The sequence below is a fragment of the Culex pipiens genome, chromosome 1, assembly GCF_016801865.2.
Source record: "Culex pipiens pallens isolate TS chromosome 1, TS_CPP_V2, whole genome shotgun sequence".
NCBI lineage: Eukaryota > Metazoa > Arthropoda > Insecta > Diptera > Culicidae > Culex > Culex pipiens.
Window position 1 is genome coordinate 83,108,579 of NC_068937.1, and position 17,025 is coordinate 83,125,603.

Here is a 17,025-nt window from a genome sequence, read left to right on the forward strand (position 1 = left end):
TTACCGTTTTTGACTTATACGTCACGAATTTATTTGTGTTAAAGCAACGATAGTAAGTAATATGACAACTGATAATAGTACTTCAGAACAGGCGAAAAAAATTCACAGGGTGCAGGTGGGATTTGAACCCACAACTGATCAACGGTACTGATCCGCGTTACCAATTATGCTACTGCAACCGTTGACAAATGTGTTGTCTATTGGTCAACACAGTTGTCATATTACTTACTATCGTTGCTTTAACATTGATTACAGCGTTCAAACAAACTTTAAATGAAAGTTGGTGTTAGTATTCATGAAATAACACAGTTTTGACATTCATAATGGGAACTTGTATCCAACTAATTGATAAAACAAGAAGAGGTGTCCGGGTTTCGAAGCGTCCGGGAATTCGAATCATGACGTTATCACAGAATTTGAAAATTTGCAGCTTTTTCTACAATAAAATTGTTGTAACTTTTCAGAGACTTGATGAAATAGCATGTTTATTCTGCAAATTTATATTGCATTGCAATATCTCAGCAACTAAGGGTTGTATCAACAAAGTTCAAAAAGCAAAATATAGAGAATTTTGTCAGCTTTTCAAAAATATTTTTTTCAAAAGTGGGCAAACATGTGTACTAATTTTAAAAAATAAATAACTGCGACTATTTTGATCGGTATTGATTCAAAAAATCATAACTCGCTCAAAGATTTTTTGCACAACCTGGAAATTTCTGAAGAGTTGGCATCCTCTAAAACATATTGAAAAATAAAAAAAAATAAAAATATTGTTTTTTGCAAATCAAGTTTTAGTGATAAAAAGTTAAATAAAAAATCACTAAAATTTGTTTTACCGTGTATCATTTTTTTTTCAGTGTAGTCCGTATCCATACACACAAAAAAATATTACTGTAATGACAAAAGTAACTTTTTTTTTTGTCAATCCAAGGCTTAGCTTTATTTTGTCAGAAAATATAATTGTTATTTTTTTTGGGTTTTAAAAAACGTTTATTATTACGGTCATTTTGGTCAAACACAGTAAATACAGTTTACAGTTTACAATATTTTACTTTCCTAACTCTCTCGTCCTACATCCCTAACCTTAGCAAATGTGTTCCAAAAACTTTATTTAAAATTAATCTATTATTCCATCTCATTTCACGTATTTCCTTTTTGAAAACAAACAAGCTAGGTCCAGGGTAGCACTTCAAATTGAAAGAAATCGCTAGAATACATAACCACAAAGCGGCTATTTCTGATTTTTTGTTCTCATCGATCTCAAATGACAGAATATCTTCTAGATTCACTCATTTTATCCCACTTATCTTTTCTACTTTATTCTTTGTCCAATTTGAAATAATCCTGGATTGAGGGCATTCCATTATTCTGTGTCCGTTATTATCAATTCCATTACAAATATCACATAAATTATTAGACAATCTTCCGATGTTGTAGGCCATTAGTTTTTCCTTGTTTGGTATTAAATTATTTAAAAAAGCAAAAAGCATTGGCTTTTCATCAGATCCAATGAAATTAAAATTTAATTTTTTCCAAATTGTTGTCCATTGAAATTGTGGAAAATCAACTTTAACTTTTGGAATGAAGTTTTCCTGATTCAAAAAATGTTTATAAAAAGCCTTCGAACTGTCCAATAAAGAATCGTTTTTGCAAAGTCTAGCAACTTCGATCCACTGCCTAAAACACAAGGGCAGTTGGTGTTGTTTTTAATATACTAAAATGAAATTTTCAGAAACATTTCCTCCAGGGTAAAGAATGTTTCTTATGAACAAAGCTTTCATTTTAAACTCCGCATTAACCAACCTTATACCTCCTGCATCATAATCTAAATAAAGTTGGTTTTTATGAACTTATTATAAATAAGTACACCTGCGATGCCGTCACTAATTTTTCTCAAAAGTGGCTCGATGTACAATACAAACAAAATCATGCTAAGTGGGCACCCTTGCCGCACCGACGATTCAATCTTAATATTATTATTCAAAAAACCATTAAACAGAACCTTTCACAGCAAAAAATAATGTAAAAACGGAAGGTTGAAAAAAGAATGTTGAAAAAAAGAATGATGAATTTTACCTCTATAATTGTTGAATAACGATTTTTTTTTGTCAAACAGGTTTTACACAAAAAATGTGTAATATTACCTAATTTTTGATGGATATTCAACATTATTTTTACTACTCGTATACTTGAGTAATATTCATCAAATTTAGGTACAATATTCAATCATCTTTTGACCCAGGGACTTTGACAACTGTCAAACGCAAAGTTTTGAAAAGTGGTTGGCAGAAGCCTGTCGGATCGTGATTCAATCGTCGTGTGTCTGGGAGTTTTGGTCGCTCGTGCGTCAAACAATCGTCGCAGATTCTGTGCCGTCGTCGTTGTGTGTTTTGGTGAGTTTGTGTTGGTGCTTCTTCCGGATCGGTTTGGGAGAATTTGCCAGTGTGTCCGGGTGTTTACTTCCAGGAATCGTCGCAGATTTCGTGTTATCGTCGTCGTTTGTTTTGGTGAGTTTGTTTCCGGACCGGTTTGGATGAAGAGTCCGGGTGTTTTGGCCACTTGCGCATCCAAGAATCCTTAAAAAAACATCAGATGCACCCTGAAAGTCATGAAAAAAATATTCGTTTGAATCAAATGTTTTATTTACGTTCTCTGAAATGGATGACAGTTCAATACCTATCTTTCCACTTTCTCAGCCACAAATTACACATTTTTTAATGCAATAATACACATTCTTTCGTAAAATTCAACATTTTTGCGGTAAATTTCATCATTTGATGAAAATTCATCATTTTCTGGGGTAAAATTTATCATTTATTTTGCCACAAAATCTGTCACCATTTCCTGATGAATATTACCATCATTTTTTTCTGTGTTGCTGTTTTTACACATGGGACGGACTCGATTAGAGCGGCACTATAATCCTGCTATAAAAATGAACTTTGTATAAAAACGTCGTAGACCCACCTTTTTGTGAAGTTCAAGGTTTGGAAGATGCATTGAAAAATCCACTACCAACCGGAGCAAAAATCTCGATTTTGCCAAAAGTTGATTAAAGTCGTTTTTTCAATTATGGGCAGATATGTGCACAGCAAAATATCCTAGGGTAAAATTGCATGCAAAAGCTGGCACATCATCTTTGTGAGCAAAAGCATGTATTATTGTATGAGAAAACAAAAAGCATGTACGGAAGAAAAAATATAAATTTTGCACACCCCACAAATAACATCAATCCGGTGAGTGTCATCTCCAGATTATCAAGTTTACGGCCCTATCATTTCGGCTATCGCAGCGTTTTTACGTTGTATGGGAAACATACAGCTATCACAGTGAAAAATAATGTAAATTTGGAAGGTGTAATTTTTGAAGGATGAATATTACCTCTTTTATGATGTAATTTTACCTCAGTTTAGATTGAAAGAGAGATATTACACCAGAAAAGTGGTAAAATTACACATTTTCGGAGGTTAAATTACACATTTTTTCTCACTTAAAAAATGTACCCCTTCCCAGATGTAATATTTCCATGATTTTTTTTCTCTGTGTACATCGGTGTTGTTGAAAAATATTTGCAACGGTCTAATCGAAATTTCATAAAAATTAAAAGGTATGTGGGACTCCAACCCGAATCGAATTACAAAATTTTATTCAAACTTGGTTCAGCCAGTGCCAGTCATCTGCCTGTGTGGATCAATCAGTGAGGAAAGCAAAATGGTTGGGGGGCAAGACCGTGCATTAAAATTTTCTAAACAAGTTTATATGAAATAGACTTGTTAATACAGCGACAAAAATAACATCCTTTAAAAAAAAAGGATTTTTGTGCAAATATTTCAACATATGCGTATTTTTATAATTTCAAATCATCGAAACATTAATTACTTGTCACAATTGCCCTTTTGATCAATTCTTTTTGATTTATCATGAAACTTTATTAATTTTGGCTGATTTACAACCTCTCAAACCAAATAGGGGAATAATTAATTGTGAAGAAACCTACCTGCCTCCTCTAGTGTACATATTTAAATAACTTGAACTAAAAAAGTTTCAAAATGCTGTGGAAACTAAAATTAATGACTTGGCGATTTGAAAGTGTATCCCTGAGACTTATTGTCACGATTAGGTAATACATGAACAATCTCAAACTACATGAATTATTGCCTATTTTTCAACTAGCAGGTACATAGTTTTGTAAACTAAATATTTGACCACGCGCTTATAGAGCATTCATCAAATCCTTAACGGAGAGTTTTCCAAAAAAGTTGTACCTTTTCATACTTTTTGTGCTACTGTACAAACGTTCCTGTAGCATCAGTATGTTTGTTTTTATAAAAACGTATCGTATTCTGTGTAAGCTCCCTCGAAGCTACTGTGAATGATAAGTGTTTATTTTACATTTACCAAGCACAACAGCAGACAGAACATTGGAAAACAGCAAACGAAGTCTGCCATTCTTGGTTCATCTTTTCATCACACAGCGTCGTATCGGAAAAGTTAAACCAGGGGTGCTCGAAGTTTTTGGATACCGGGCCAATTTTGAAGCTCAAATGAGCTTGCGGGCCAAATGTATAAAATTAAAATATATTACTTAAAAAATAAACTACGTTATTTATATTTGAAATTCTTTAAAAATTCATCTAAAAACTTCAAATTAACCCTCTACAACCTAACCCCGCCTTTAAACGGGCTTCGATCGGAAAAAATCGCCAAAAATCAATTTTTCAACCAATTGTTGATCTCTAAAATGCATTGGAAAGAAGAACTCTTAAAATTTTAGTAAATTTTAGGGTTGGAAGTTTTACTTGTTTTATGTGACTCTGCCAATGTTTTTGAAAATGTCATTTTTTTAGGGGTCAACTTTGGCTGTGTTTTTAACTAACATTTCCTATATTTTAAGTAAAAATAAGTGTGCAGTAATTTTTGTAGTGTCCCAGACTATGCCTCTACGCATTTTTTAACAATTTAAATGAAAGTGGTGTCATTCTATAGCAGAAAATGTGAAAAACAAGTAAAAAATTGAAAAAGTGACTGTAAAAACATGAAAAAATTAGATAGGCGAAATGTAATGATACACGGAGAAAAAACCGATCTGAAATTCGTGAACAAATGTGCATGTAATCGCGTACTTTCGCTGTTCATAAAATCGTGAACTTGTTCATGATATTATGGAGAAAAAAACACGATATCGTGCACATAGTTCATGAAATCGCGAACTGAATCTTAAGTCTGAAAAAGCTTTCATGTTTCATGTTTGTTGCCAATAGATGGCCCTACTGTTTTTGGTCTAAGGAGCTTTATAACTTTCTTTGCGCTCACACCAGTGAACCGCAGTCTTTTGTTCTCGTGAAGTGTGGTACGATTTTGGACTTGTTTGAACAAGTTTCCGATGATCAATCCACATTTGAGCCATCACCGAACTTCCTGATTACAAATTATTTAAAAATATTTATTTATAACAAGCTCTTCCCGGCAAACTTCGTCCTGCCCTTTTTTGGTTTCCTGACGTTTCTTGTTGTTTGCTAATTCAGCCTCCTGTGATCAAAATTTGATTATACGCAACTTTTCCCATACAATCTGCAGGTTTTCCGGAATCGGATTCAGAGTGGCCAAAGTTTTAACTTTTTGGCGTAAAAACCTTCCTTGGGCTTATACGAACCGAACGCAACAAAGAGCGCCTCGATCCGACGTTCCGTTTTGAATTGATTCGCGTTCGAACAAAACCGTCGAAATTTTTTATATATATAGAGATTCAATTGTTAAGTGGTACAAATAATCTAGAAAGGTTTTTGGATTACAAAAAAACTAAGTTAATTGGGTCCTTAAATTAAGCTTAAATAGGGTCCTAAAGCCCTTTGTAATTTTTTATGTACATCGATAAAAAACACGATTAACTGATATTTCTAATTTCAATTTCTGATATTTTTTTCATTTTAAAGCAAAAAAAAAATACATCAGCATTTCACGATGGATCAACAATGGTCCCTTTGGAACAAGCTGTCAAGTAGGATGCTTTGTGTCATTGTACATTCCAGACTCGATTATCCGAAGGCCTGGGCAAAATTCACTTCGGATAATCGAAACTTTTTTGTTTATTTTATGTTTGATTGCCGAGCTGAAATATAACCCCTAATCTACGCTTAAATGATTAAGAATTTTTAAACCCAAGATGGCGGTCAAAATGGCGGTTATAAAATATTAAAAAAGAACATTTTTTAATTGAATAGGAAACCAACATATAAAATTTGACTCAAATGGGGTCGCAGAACTCGAATTTGATTTTTAAAGAGATACAGTAAAAAAAAATACTACCGTCACTAGGGGTGACATTGGGTCTGGGGTGAGATTGGGTCGTACAAATTTCAGCATTTTTGTATGACCTAATCTCACCCCCCAGACCCAATGTCACCCCTCTTGACGGTATGTAAAAAATAAAGTTAAACGGTAAAGAATACGCCCAAAAACAATTTAACTTTATTTTATTTCAATGCGAAAAAATAAAATTATCAAGACAACACTTAAAAATAAATCAACTGTGGTCCCCTTGGAACGAGCTGTCAAGTAGAATCTATTCAGTCGGGCCGCGAAGTTAATTTTAAAAAATTGATTCAAAGATCTATTTAACACCCATTGTGAACTAATCGTTGTGAACAATAAAATCTGTAGATTTTTTTTTTGAAATAGTCAAATAAACCAAATTTTCAGTTTTTGCGTATAGCGTGTTTTTTAATACCCCTACTCAAGGCGGTTTCAAAAACACCCAAAAAGCAAAAATTGGAAATTTGGTTTATTGGACCTTTTAAAAAAACTTCAGAAATCAACAATTTAAACTTCATTTCAGGACCCAATTGATTTTTTCCACTAAAATTAAATAAAAAATATCGTTGTATCGTTGGGTCCAAACATTATCTTTAAATTTGTGATATTATTATTCACAACGATAAAGCATATTTTTCTGAGTACAGTGACCCGTGATTTAAAATGGATTTTTTAATCAATTTCAAAAAATATCTGCGCGGATCTTTTTGACAGAAAAGGTCCTACTTGACAGCTCGTTCCAAGGGGACCATAGTTGATCCATCGAAAAAAAATTGTCTTGTCAATTATTTTATTTGTGAAAATGAAAAAAAGTGATCCAAAATGGTTTTTAATCGTGTTTGGTACCTCTGCACATAAACATTTACATAAGGCTTCCACGTTGTCCGTGCGGTAAACCGATAATGGGGTAATTCACCCGTTCCACACACTCATTTTTGGTTTTAGAGCTCGGCAGAATTCTGCCGAAAACAGAACAACTGATTTCTTCGGTAGAAAAATGCCGAGCTTCGGCAAATTAACTGTAATTTTTCACCGAGTAATCGGTACAATGACTCACATTTTGCCGAGATTTGGCATATTTTTCTGCCGAGCGATAAGTTGTTCTGATTTCGGCAGAATTCTGCCGAAGTTCGGCATAAAAATCTGAGTGTGCAGACTTTCAATAAAAAAAAATCCAAAATCTCGAATCAAGGGTTCGCAGTTTATGTTTCTGTATGATGTATTGAACCGGGGCTCTGACATAGGCTTTAGAACCCTATCAAACCAGCCATTTAAACTAAATTTGAGGACCCCATTCTTCATGTTTACAAGTTTTTGTTTTATAATTAAAATTAATTCAAAACATTAAAATATTTTTTCTGCCAATTAATGAAATAATTTGTCTGATCATTTTTAAATTTTTCTTCGAATAATAAAAAAAATGTACGTTACGTAATTTTTGAACAATCTTCTTTTTTTCGCGTTTCGTTTTCACTGCGCGTTCCCTTGAAAGCTCAGTCGCCATTGTGAAACCGGTCAAACAAGTTCGGACGAGTTGTCCCTCGCGATTTTTTTCTATTTTCCGGCTAAAATGGACCGTTTTTGGAGAATTGGTCATTCCCAGACTCAGGAATTTGGAAAAACAACTACTGATTGCTATTTGTGGTAAGTTATTTTTTAAAAATGTTTAAATTTTTTATATTTGCCTATGTTTTTATTTATTGCAGTAAAAATCTGCCCGCTGCAACGGTCTGCGACTCCCGGATTCCGTTCTCTACAAATTTGGACCTGAAAACGATCGCACCCGGCTAATAGCGAATCGGCCTTAGCCGATAAGACATGGAATCTTGCAATTTATTCCCGGTAAGTTTGTTTTTTGTCGAATTTCGAAAAAAACCGCACTCACTGGTTGTTTTCTAACGAGTTTGCTTTTGTTCCAGGATTTTAACCAGAAAGAAGAGTGGAATAGCTAATTGCAGTTGTTTTCCCTGTTCTGCCCCCGGTGATGCAGTCGAGAGGAAGCGGAAACGATCCGGGAGGTTCAAAATCGTTGTGGACTCTGAACTCACGTGAATCAACTTGATCGGATTGGGCGAGACCTAGTGGCATGCGGATTTTTTTTAGAAGAAAATAGTGTTATTATTGTGGTGAAAATGACATGTAATTTAAATTTAATAAATAAACAGTAGTTTCTTTTTTTCTTTTTCTTATTTCTTTTGAAATCTGAACCAAATACCAAGTTCTTATTTTCAATACCGACCACCAGATGTCAGGGCAAAAGCTTTCATTTTGATTTACGGCCAACATATAGATGGCGCTGTTACCATACCATGACGCTTTAAAGCTCAAAGCTCAGGGATATCGAAATGTTTAGTTCCAATTAAATCCGCTAGGAGGTTTGGTCGACTTAGCGGCGTGAACAGGTGTTCACGAAAGTGATTTTGTTCATGGAAATTGTTCATGGTACGTTTTCGTACCGTAGAAATCACGTTGTTCCCGAATTCGTGGTACGTTGTTCACGATTTTCGGAACGGTTTTTTCTCCGTGTAGCATCGGTTAGCAAAAAAAGTACTCGATTAACAAACACAAAAAAATAAGTGTTGTCAAAAAAATGCTCCAGTTATTCGATGAAAACTTCAGTTTTTGGTTTGGAAACAGCATTTTATCTATTAATAGTTTCAAAGCTTATCTCATTACCTTTCCAACGATGTATAATTGTCCTAATAAAATATTTAAAATGGCTGAGCTATGTTAAAATTAAACAATCAGCCTTTTTTACGAAAAACGCTAGTTTTTTACTCCATTTTTTGACTTTCAGCTTTCGTATCTCCGTAATGAACAAACTTAGAGCTTTGAAAATTTGGATTTTTCTTAGTTAGAATGTTTACTTTCGAGAAAAAAATACCAAAAAATATTTGGAGAAGGTCACTTTTTTGAAACTTGGCCACCCAATGTACCATAGTGCATTTTAGCTACCCGTTTACCAACTGAGCTATTGTCGCTCTGGCACTAAACCGAATCGAGCGATTTCCACTCTCGCCGCACTTTTTCTCTCCGCCTTTTTCTGTCAAGCTTAATTTGGTATTACTCGATCAGTGTGTAAGCCAACTTTGTTGTGATTCCTCCATATTGTTTTGATTGACGAAAATTTTTGGCGGTGGATGAACCAACTTTTTTTGTTTATTTAATGAAAAACAAAATAAAATATGCACTATTTTTACCTGCAGAAATGGTCAACATAATCATCCAAAATTTCTAACGCCATCACGCAAGCGCTGATGCTATAAAGCTTGACAGAAAAAGGCGGAGAGAAAAAGTGCGGCGAGAGTGGAAATCGCTCGTTTCGATTTGGTGCCAGAGCGACAAAATATTTTTTCAGTGACGTTTATCCTCGCGTTCAACACAACTTGTTACACTCAGAATTAGAATTGATAAGTTTGCAAAGCGTAGTGTCAGATAAGTCGCCGCGAAAATTCGATTTATTTCCGAAACCACAATATCAACGCTTGTTGAAAACGAGCTGCTGCTGCATCAACATGTTTTAGCTGCAGGCAAAAATATGAGGAAATTCAAAGAAAGAAAAACAAACTAAACCAGAACGAGAAAGGCTATAGCCCAGGCAGCATGGTATTTTTCGTGGGATTTTCGAGGATGCATGATTCATCTGAATAGGATTTAACACAAATCTAATATTAAAAGAATTTTAGAACGAAGTTCGAATACCACATGCATACCAACATTTTGGTATGGAAAGAGTTATTTTATCAAATCAACAAAGATTGACATTATTTTTTTGAGTTTATCGATTATGACGAAAAAGGCACACAATGTTAAGTAAAATCCATTTTAAAATTTTATATTTTTCACGTGAAACCTATTGTTGTCGTTAAGTTAATCGTCTTAATTTATAAAAAAATTTCTTATCATTTTCAAATGTATCAGCATATTTTTAAGAATGTTAATCATTATTTAAAATAGAATTTTTATGAATCACCTTTATTTTATAATATTTTTATTTAAAATACCTTTACATTACCAATGTATGGTATTCCCTAATTTATAAAGACCAATAAATGACTTTTTTAGACCAAAATTAAATAGTTGGCTTTCATTTGGAGTAGATTTGCGTTTTTAAGTATGTAAGTAAGTAACAGTATGTCAAAATTCGGCATTTTCTTAAAAATTGCCCAATAACAAAACAATACCAAAATTTGCTATAATACCACAGATTGGTATTAACTTACACTTTAGACATTTTTCAAGGGCTCGCGAATACCAAAATTTGGTATTGATACCATTGAATGGTATTATTTTGCATTTCCCTTGTTATTTACCCATGCTCGGGATTGGTGCATCTGCTACCCCACTCGACTGCCCACGCGTTGAAGTCACCTCCGATGACGATCGGGCTTCGTCCGATCAGTTCGTTGGTCAGACTATCCAGCATCTACTGAAACTGCTCCAAGGTCCATCTTGGGGGAGCATAGCAGCTACAGAAGAAGGTTTCGCTTACTTTGGCGATCACGAACCCTTCAAATACTCTCGAGACCACTTCCTGTATGGGGTACCGCCCCATTACGTGTATCGCCACCATTCTTGCTGTATCCGCGACCCAGTTTCCATTGTCGTGGGGAACTCGGTACGGTTCTGCAATAATTGCCACGTCACAACCCGTCTCCGCGGTCGACTGCCACAGCAGTTGCTGTGAAGTGTCGCAGTGATTGAGGTTCACCTGGGACACCTCCATTACTTTTTACCCGAGGCCAGCTTCTGATATACCGGGCAATTAAAGCCACCCGTCGTGTGACTATTGCCATCTCCTTCTTTACAGAGCATGCACTTCGGCTTATTTTTGCAGTCTCTTGCCATGTGGCCTTCTCTACCACACCTTCTGCAACTGTTGGTTCGATCGGGACCGTCGCAATTTCTCGCCTGGTGGCCGAAACCCATACAGCGGAAACACCTCGTTATCTGCTGGGTCACTCGAGAAACAGGCCTCAGTGGGCACACCGACCACCCTACTTTGACCTTGCCAGCTTCCAGCAGCTTAGACGCCGAAGGCGTCGATAGTCGGATCGACGCAATTTGCGTGCCGCCGTAGGCTTTCCTCAACCGGATTGCCATCGGTGTCGTACGGTCATCCAGAAGAACGATCAGCGCGTCTTCTAGCTCTTCCTCCGTCGTGATCTCGTCCAGGTTCCTGCACTCGATCGTTGTCTCCGGCGATAGCCTTACCTTCGACTCGTAGCCTACGGCTTGCACTAAAAATGGTATGAAAATACCAAATTTTGGTATTTCTTGTGCAAATACCATCGACCGAAATGTGCTCTTGGTTGCCCAGTAATAGATGGTAAAATACCATCAAATCATACCAAAATCATGTATGTGGAAGACCACAGGAATACCAAAATCTGATTTTCCAAGGGCGCGGGAATACCTAAAAATAAAACCATGGCAATACCAAGTTTTGGTATTCAAGCAATGTTCTAAAATCCAGAAGACCTCAACTTGGTATTGAAATGGTTTTATTTTGTGGTATTATTTTACCTTTGGAATAACATGGTTTGGTATTGTTGTGCCCTTCTACATACAAGACCTTGGTATGATTTTATGGTATTTTACCATCTATTACTGGGCAACCAAGGGCACATTTTGGTCCCTGTTATTTGCCCAAGTAATACCAAAATTTGGTATTCCCGTGTTATTTACCCCTGCTCGGGCGAGACAGAAGCCGTAACCATTAAGCTACGGAGCCGGTTATTAAAATCCATTTTTGCATAAGGATTTAATAACAAATTATGTTATCAAACCAAAAATTTAGATTGGTCTGATAATGGTTTAAAGCTTAGGAATAACATTTTTTGTTATGGAAGAATACCACCAAAGTTATTGGGATGATCGGATTAGTTGTTAAAATAACAAAAAAATAATATCAATGATTTGTTCGAAGAATAACTAAAAATGTTATTATTATGTTATTACAATAACAATCCAATAACAAAAAAAATCAGAACGACAAATATCAAATCTTGTTATAAATAACATAAAATGTTATTGGCCTAGTATTTTCAAATATCAGAAAATGTTATTCCCAAGTTATTTCCGTCTGCTCGGGTCTTGAACGTAAGCACTACACTAAACTTTCAGATAAAAAAAAATGATGAAATTGTTTGCATGGCTTTCCAGTGGTCAACGTCACTCAATTCCAGGTAAACAAATGAAAAAAGCACTGGCCCGTAGCCAGGAGGGTGGGCTTCGGGCTGAAGCCCCCCCCCCCCCCCACGAAATTTTTGGAAGACATATGGGAGAGAGGGAAGAAGAAGAAAAGAAGAAGACATTGTGTGCCTTTTTCGTCATAATCGATAAACTCAAAAAAATAATGTCAATCTTTGTTAATTTGATAAAATAACTCTTTCCATACCAAAATGTTGGTATGCATGTGGTATTCGAACTTCGTTCTAAAATTCTTTTAATATTAGATTTGTGTTGAATCCTATTCAGATGGAATCATGCATCCTCGAAAATCCCACGAAAAATGCCATGCTGCCTGGGCTATAGCCTTTCTCGTTCTGGTTTAGTTTGTTTCTCTTTCTTTGAATTTCCTCATATTTTTGCCTGCAGCTAAAACATGTTGATGCAGCAGCAGCTCGTTTTCAACAAGCGTTGATAGCTCATTTGGTAAACGTGTAGCTAAAATGGTGTCTGCAGCTTACCTGTCATGAGTTCGATTCCAGTATTCCTCTAGTTGCGTATTTCAATTACGAAAATTTTTGTACCCTAACATCTATAGGTTATCGCTGAAATTTTCGAGTTATCGCAGTTTTAGTGAAAAAAGTTGATTTTTTGCCGATTTCGTCAATTTTTCGCTTTCGCGCGCGGCACGTCGAAAAACGCGGATTTTATTTTCAAAAAATTATATCTCTGAATCCTGTTAATGAACCTCGCCCAATTTTTGATATGTTATGTAAAATTGTCCGAGGAATCCGTTAAAAATATTTTCAGATATAGGCTCTTTGGTCCAGACACGGTCAAAACGGCATTTGATGTTTTCATAAGACTTTTTCAAATGTTAGGCTAGATTTTTGAAACTCTACATTATTTTTTCTTGGAAGTCCAACTTATCATCTTTCATTTGCGCCCTAAACTGCTAAAATCGGTTGAAATGGAGCGAAGTTATGATTTTTTGAAAAAAGTGGTTTTTGTGAAAATCGACGAAAATGGTCATTTTTCGGACCACCCTAACACGGCGTAGGCCACCCTAATGGCCAAACAAAAAAATACGGGTCTAATTATTTTGGCCAAGGAACCCCCAGAAAAATTTTGAGCCAAATCGAAGCACTTTTATTTTTTTTCTTTAACTTTCATATGGAACTGCTGCATATCAATCTTAAAATTTTTCGTGGAAAATTACTAGTTGCCCATTAGGTCAAAAATTTGCACCACTTTTGCTCACCGCCTGTTGACACTCAGCGTCACGGCTTTCATCACTCGGCAAACGAATGAGAGCTTTCCCCCAAATCTCAAACCACCAGCAATAGGTTTTTATTGGCGGTTAGCATTATCCCGTTTCAAAAAAACAATCACTAAACTGTCCTTACTCGCGTAGTACGGGTTAATTAATTTGCTGTGCAATTAATATTTAATTATGTTTAAAGCTCATAAATTAATGAAATAAATTATGCTCATGCAATTTATGCACGTAATTTTACTGTTACTGGATAAATCAATCATTCTAATGTTGTTTTATGGCTTGTAACAGCACAACGATTTAGCCTGTTTGGTGACCTGTACGAGGGGCTAAGCCGTACGTCAAAAAAAATCGCCACATGCTTCGGAATTTCAACCAATCAGAAGGTGGGTCGAAAAAAGGTACATTGAAGGACGGATGCTAGGAGCAATAGACCCGAAATAGGGGCAAAGAGTGTTTTAGTTTTTCGTGCTTTTACAGCGATATAAGGTATTTTTATCAAAATGTTGATAATGTACTAGTTTAAGCATAAAAAAACCATGTTATTCATGTATAATAAACTAGCTATAGCATCCTTTAAGAATACATCAAATGAAAAGTGCGATCTGCTTAGTAGGCCCAAAATAGGGACAAATACCTTACCAGTTTCGTTAGAGTGCAAGGGCGAGTGCTATGATTGAAAGCGCAGTGCTATTCGCTAAAATAGCACGCGTGCTAGCCGCACGCAGTGCCAATGCATGTCTTGTACCATTAACTTCCAACACGGAAACAAATATGTGACATTTTTGTGATCTAAAAAGCATATGGTGTCTTAACACCTAAACTCCCAAGCTCGAAAAAAGGGGGAATTTCCATATAAATTCCCCCTTTTTCTCGAGCTTGGGAGTTTAGGTGTTAAAGAAATTCACCCGCATTCAGTCTGTTGACAACGTAACCAATTTAATCATTTTTTTGTTGCTCTCTGGGAACTTTAATTAGCTTTTTATACATTATTATTTATTTTACAACTTCGAAACAAACAAATTTCTACAGACAAAATCTCTTTAAACGACACGGATTTTTTTTTCTTTTCAACCTAAGTTGTAAGAGCCAGACTGCACCGTCAAGCATTAACTCATTCATTATTTATTTTGCTTGAAACCATGTTGAAAACAGTCGAAAGAGATTTATGCAAATCTACAGTGTAGTAACAGACGAATTGTAAACTTTCTTGGTATAAACAAAGCTATTACCGCCTATGGTGAGGAAAAATATACTCACTTCGTATATAAGAATCCTGTTGTCTCATTTTGTCCATTGTAAAACCTATCCTCAGACATTATCATTTTTCTTGCCTTATGATGAATATCAATCTATTCTGAGATGTTGCAGAACAATACCGTTGTAATGGTCAAATAAATGAAAATCAATCTATATGCTACTCAAAACAAACAAACTGCTGGAATTGCACCTCCGCACTCTCGAGGAACGCGTTTAAGCAGACGGGGCTAACAACAATGGACAAGATTTACACCAATCTAAAGTTGGAACTATGCAAATTAATTTGGCACATTTATGCATGAAAACATTTTTCACTGTGTATTTCCTATAACTGTATCACTTTCATGAAATTATTTCAATTACTTTACAAGCTCTCACTAACACTGACCCCACTGCACTTGGAATTTTAACGATACCGTTCCACCAAAATAGCCCAATTTCAATGCTGTACAAAATACATGCCAGAATGCAGCTGCATTTTACAGTTTTGGGTATACAGACCTCACAATTTTCTTCAGTGTTTCATTTATAGACAAAAAACGAAATACGATACGAAAAAACGAACGGAAAAAATACACTGACGTATTATCATCGAATACCATTTGAAGCGATTGGATGAAATGCAATTTTTACAATAAGGGTACTGGCGCAATCTATATCGCGATCTTTCCGCACTTGATGATAGCAAATGTGTACATTTACACACTTCAAACCGTTGAAACCGTTTGAAAACGGTTCAAGTGAAAAAGTACAAAATCACACACCGCACCGCATCCACTTGGAACGTACTTGAATCTGGAGTAACATCTCCACCGACTGCTGCTGTAACGTCGAAAGAGCGACTAATGAACCTACTTTAGTCGTGATGCTTCGGAAGATTCCGAGCCAGAACAATCTCACAGGTTCTATTTGTGAGCATGCGCCGAGAATGGAGCTAAAAAAATACCCGAAGCCGATTGTTTCTGGAGCAGTGTTGTACGGAAAGAACAAATGGCCTAATTGGTGATTGCAATGTTTTAACAGTTCCTAATTAAACTTTTTTTCCAAACCACACAAATTCCTCACAAAGCCAAAAAAACGTGACTGAAACATGGTTGTGGTTGAAATTTTAATTTTCGATGTCCATGCAGAATATGAGCTCGATTGAAAGAAAACTCGAGCATCCAAAGACAAGAACATTTTCCAAACGATTTTATGTGAGAAAATTTCCCTTTTCCGAGCATATCAGTTCATGTCAACATCATAGGCCGTAAACCAGGATGACATTGATAGACTTGTCTCAAGATTTATATGTTTAAAACATGTACTGGTGTAGGCCACACAATGTCCATTCTCTTCAAAAAATTGTTTTCAATGGTTCTTTAAAAAAAAGTTTCAATGAAAATAGCAATTATAAAAACCGGGGTAACTTTGATCACTAGCGTGCACAGGGTGGGGCAATAGGGTGTAATATCAAAATCGATTTTCCAGCACAGCAATTTTTCAGTTCCTTTTGGGGTCTAAAACAACTCCTCAAAGTTTGGGAACGATTGGTTTAGTCCTCACTTTGCGCAAAGCGATTCAATTTTCCATATAAATTTGTTTGGGAAAACCAGTTTTTTGAGTTTTGATATTTATAAAATCCACGTTTCACGCTGTACTAAAACCGGATTCATATTCGGATGCTCTGGAATGTGCTCTACAACTTTCCCGAAGAGAGTATGGTGCTAGCTTGTCCCTGAAAGAAGATGCAGCGTTCTCAAAACTCGTCTAAAACGTGATTTTCGAGCAAAAAACACGTTTCATACGAGTTTTGAACACGCTGTATCTTTTTATAGGAGCAAGTTAGCACCATACTCTCTTCGGGAAAGTTGTAGAGCATCCGAATATGAATCCGGTTTTAGTACAGCGTGAAATGTGGATTTTATAAATATCAAAATCCAAAAAAATGGGTTTTCCCATACAAATTTATATGGAAAATTGAATCGCTTTGCGCAAAGTGAGGACTAAACCAATCGTTCCCAAAC

The 17,025-nt window shown here is 35.7% G+C and overlaps 1 long non-coding RNA gene across 1 annotated transcript; it reads right to left on the minus strand.

Moving 5' to 3' along the window:
* Positions 1-2,035: 2,035 nt before the first annotated feature.
* LOC128092575 (uncharacterized) lies at positions 2,036-16,497 on the minus strand. The gene is made up of 2 exons (XR_008211892.1): positions 15,020-16,497; positions 2,036-2,599 (listed from the first exon to the last, which is right to left on the minus strand). It is a non-coding gene; the product is annotated as an uncharacterized LOC128092575 (long non-coding RNA).
* Between the last annotated feature and the right edge of the window lie 528 nt (positions 16,498-17,025).